This window comes from Lepisosteus oculatus, unplaced genomic scaffold (assembly GCF_040954835.1).
Source record: "Lepisosteus oculatus isolate fLepOcu1 unplaced genomic scaffold, fLepOcu1.hap2 HAP2_SCAFFOLD_37, whole genome shotgun sequence".
NCBI classification, from domain to species: Eukaryota; Metazoa; Chordata; class Actinopteri; order Semionotiformes; family Lepisosteidae; genus Lepisosteus; species Lepisosteus oculatus.
The window spans coordinates 2,727,411-2,732,495 of record NW_027167902.1 but is presented as its reverse complement, the minus strand read 5'-3'; positions in this window follow the sequence as shown (position 1 = coordinate 2,732,495).

Genomic DNA, 5,085 nt, shown 5'->3' with positions numbered 1-5,085 from the left:
GGCCTTCGGGCCATGGAGACAGCAGCAGGGGCCGAAAGAAAAGAAACCGGGGCCGAAGGCACCAAGCTGGCGGAGCGTGAGCCGTGTTGGACGCCGGAGGTAGAGACAGAGGAGAGTGCAGAAATTAGATTAAGCGGGGGGGAGGGGTGTGAGCCTGGGGCCTTAGACTCGGCAGTGAGGAGATTAGGGCAGGAGGCTCGGTGGAAGAGGCTAGGTGCAGTTGTTCAGCAGAGGAATGGATTGCTTGGGGGAACAGACAGAAACGGATATATCAGGACAAGACAAGACAGAAGATGTGACAGGCAGAGGCGCGAGCGGCCTTGCGGTCCTCACATTGGGATGAGAGGCGGCGGCGCGGATGATGTCATCAGAGGGCTCCGGGGGAAGCTGGGGAGTTGATGTTTCCTCGTGTAGACTGCGGTTAAGTACAGGGAAAAAAGAGTTTTTTTTTTTTTGGGAAGCGTTTCTTTTAAAATGGACGCCATGTTTTCGAAGTATCCTCTGGAGGCTTGCTACGGTCCGGTTGGAAGTCGCGAGAGATGATCCGGGAGAAGGGGGAGCCGATGTGCGTGAAGCGCGGCGGCAGGGACATCCTCGAGAGAAGCGGGGGTTATTTGGAGATTTTGCCGTGGAGGAGCGGGAAGGCTGGGTTTGTAATGAGAGAGGGACTACGACGGCGGAACGCAGTCTTCGGCGAGGAGTTGGATCTTGTGAGGACTGGCTGGGAGATGAGACGGAGGTGAGGGGAGCTGTGGGGGGTGGACTGGACGAGAAGAGTAGGAGAGTCTCCTGCGCTGCAGAAAAGGTCTTCATCGGAGCGGCGGATTTGTACATCCGTGAGAAGGGAGCACGGATTCGAGCTAGGTGAAAACAAACCATGCAGAAAACGAACGAGGAAGAGGAGAGGGTGACGTTTGATATTTATGGAGACCGGTTGCTTACGTCAGGATTAGTGAGAATTGCAGCAGCTCTGTCGAATGAGCGCGGCTGCCTTCATTCCTCCCGAACTTTCATTAAAAACTCCATTTAATTATAGTGACTATAGCAATGAGGTGGCACTGTGGTTCACAGAGCTGGGGTCCTGGGTTCAATTCCTGGGGTGCATTCTGGATGGAATTGTATGTTCTCCCTTCATTTGTGTGGATTTCTTCCAGGTGCTCCAGTTTCTTCCCACAGTCCAAAGACATACAGTACTAGTAGGTTAAGGTGGAACTACAGTCCCAATTTTGCAGACACAAAATTATTTAATTTCAGTCACAAAATAAAATCATTGACATTATAGAAAAACTTTACAAACTCAAAATTGAGCACAAAATCATGAACTTTGTGAAAGTACTGTAAGTTACGCCATGTTGTAACAAATTCGCATTCAAGTTCCACACAAATTGCGATGTGATGCAGCCTTTCCTGCTCACTAATCACTGTAATGACTAATGCAATGTGATGTAGGAGAGAAAAGGTATAGGTTATGCAGCAAACATTTCACTGCAAAAAACGTTCCATTCCAAGGTTCTTTATGCAAAGTTAACAATGTAATATTATTTATTGGCAAAAACGTAAAAAAGTTGAGAGTAATATTTCCATTGGATTAAACGAGATGTTCACAAGCCTGCTCCTTTACAATGTCATAGGGCCACATCAGATTACAGGAAGTTTTGCTGCCTCGTTCTGAATCGCAGAACATGGTAATTCTCTATTTCCGGTTCCGGTCGAGAGGGAACGCTGGCGCATTTGGCTGCCGCTCCTCTCACCAGTTTTTCATTTCTATCTACTTATTTATGTTTTTTTTCCCTTTTTCTCCTCGATTACACTGATTTCTAATTTATCTATTTTCATCCGCTTCACGTTACAAATTCACAAATGCGACTTCCACTGCATTGTGAACTTACTCAACTGAAGACCTTCACCTCTTGCTACCGCCTTCTCTGGATTTCCTTCCCGTCTCGCTTCATCGATCATGTCTGTGAGGTACACTGCACTGCAACTTCTTCAACTAAAACAAAGCTACTTCCTGGTCAAAGACACATTCGATTACTGCCGTTTTACTGGGATTTTACGACCGACTCGCTACATCCATCGCAGCACAGGACGCCGTTCTCTTCGTTCGTCTGCCTGCGGAGTCTCTATCCCTGCCTTTCGGCGCACGTCTGTAAGTCCATCACGTACCGGCGCTGATCTAAAAAATCTCCTCTCACTACCGCACCTGGACCGCACTCCGCTTCCCCCCGCATCCCCGAGACTGGCCAGATCAGCGCTACTCAACACCCGCTCCGTTAACAGCAAGGCTCTTCTTTTATGTGACATTATCAAAGAAAAACAACTGGACCTTCTGTGCTTAACCGAAACATGGCACAAACAAAACGATGGACTCCTGTTCAACCAACTAGTTCCTCCTGGATATGGTTTCTTTGACCTTCCGCGTCTTTCAGGCAGAGGCGGGGGCATCATTGTTATTTACAACCTTTTTTACAGTCTAAGTCCTATAGCTATACCTCCTCCCTCTTCTTTTGAGTGTCTTGTTTTAAATGTTTCTATCCCCCAATCTACTATTATTGCCACAGTTTACAGACCACCCAAACCCAGTGGAGTCTTCTTAGGTGAGTTTGGTGATTTTCTCTCATTCTTATCCCTTAAATTTAAAAGGATCCTTATTCTAGGGGACTTTAATATACACATTGATTCCACCTCTTCCAGTCTGGCTAAAGACTTCCTTTCTCTTTTGGGATGCTTTGACCTTGCTCAGTTTGTTTGTACCCCTACACATAACAAAGGACACACCTTAGATCTAATTATTGCAAATGACTCCTTTGTCTCCCACTGCTCCCCCCTTGATCTAGGCCTCTCTGACCACTTAGCCATTCTCTTCAATCTGGAATTACCTGTTTCTAACACTTCCCCCTCACGCTCTGTAAATTTCCGCAACTGGCGATCAATTGATCACCCAAGGTTTGCAAATTCTGTTCTGTCCTCCTTATCCTGTTTCTCTTCCTCTGACCCTCTAGAGGACAAAATACAGTTACTTGACAATGCTCTTTTATCTACCCTCGACACCTTTGCTCCTTTAAAAACTCGAACCATCTCCTTCTCTCGCCCTGCCCCCTGGTACAATGACCATCTGCGTTTCATGAAGGCAGCCTCTCGCAAACTTGAGCGTAGGTGGCGTCTTTCCGGCCTAAATGTACATTATCAGGCCTGGAGAGATTACTTATCTGATTATAAGGTTACTATAGAGTCTGCTAGATCCACCTACTTCTCTCACATCATTGAAAATCACCAAAACAATCCCAGACATCTTTTCTCCACCATCAACAGACTGCTCAAGCCAAACTGCCCCACCACATTACCTGCCTCATCACAACTTTGCAACACATTCTTAGATTTCTTTAGTTCTAAGATTGACAACATCCGGCATCACATTCTCTCCACTACGGATATAATTTCCACACCTCCTCCATCCTCATCCAACTTCTCTGGTTCCCGTCTCTCCAGCTTCTCTCTTCTTGACTCAGCATCCCTAAACAAACTAGTTACGCGCATGAAACCCACCACATCTATTTTAGATCCCATTCCCACCACTTTATTCCAGTCCTGTTTCTCTTCTCTCTGTCCCATTGTCCTCAATATAATACATGAATCCTTGAGCACCGGCATTGTACCAACGGTCCTCAAAACTGCTGCTATTACCCCAGTGCCAAAGAAGCCTAACATGGCTCTCGACAATCTTAACAACTTTCGCCCCATCTCCAACTTACCCTTTCTCTCTAAAATTCTAGAACGTGCTGTCACACTTCAGTTACATAACCACCTCATGACAAACAACCTTTTCGAACCCCTCCAATCTGGCTTCCGTCAACTTCACAGCACAGAAACCGCCCTAGTCAAAGTCACCAACGATCTCCTAATAGCTTCTGATTCTGTTTCTCTTTCCATACTCATCCTTCTTGATCTCAGTGCTGCCTTTGACACTGATGACCATAACATCTTGCTTTCTCGTCTCGAGACTGTGTTTGGAGTCTCTGACACTGCCCTCAAAGTTTAAGTCTTACCTCACTGATCGCTGTCACTTTGTCTCTTTCAATGGGTACAGGTCTGAAATTGGTCTTGTCAAGTCTGGTGTCCCTCAGGGCTTAATACTGTGCCCCTTGCTCTTCAGCATTTACATGTTCCCACTTGGTCAGCTTTTAAGATCACATGGCCTAAGCTTTCATTTTTACGCTGACGATACTCAAATATACATCCATACCAAACCCGACACTGATGTGGCTGTCTCTATTCTATCTAATTGCATCTCTGACATAAAAATTTGGATGACTCAAAACTTTCTTCATCTTAACTGTGACAAGACTGAAGTCATGCTTATTGGTACCCCCCATCAACTTTGTAAAGCCAGTCCTGTAACCCTGTCTGTAGATGGCTCTGTACTTGAGCTCCAATCAAAATTGAAAAACCTTGGGGTTATATTCGATTCTGGCTTAACATTCGACCCACATGTACAGCATACTGTCAAAACATCTTTTTTTCACTTTAGAAATATTGCAAGACTACGCCCTATGCTATCATTAACTGTGGCTGAAAAGCTGATCAACATATTTGTATTCTCTCGAATTGACTACTGCAATGCTCTGCTCCCTGGGGTATCTAAATCTACTCTGAACAAGCTGCAGTATGTCCAAAATTCAGCAGCCAGAATCCTGACCAGGTCTAGTGCAAGTGTTCACATTACTCCTATCCTGGAGTCCTTGCACTGGCTTCCGGTCAAATTCCGCGTAGACTTTAAAATCCTCATGCTCACCTACAAGGCTTTACATGGCTTGGCACCTCAATACCTGTCTGAACTTTTATCGCCCTACTCCCCACCTCGCAACCTCCGCTCTTCAAATTCTGCCCTCCTTACTGTCCCCCAAGCCCGTCTACATTGTATGGGCGACAGGGCCTTCTCCTGCTATGCCCCCAAGCTCTGGAACTCTTTGCCCAAGGATATTAGAGAGTCACCTTCTCTAAACTCCTTCAAATCCAGAATCAAAACCCTCCTTTTCAGAAAAGCCTTTACTTAACTGGTTCCATTCTTCACCCCTCTGCTCTTCT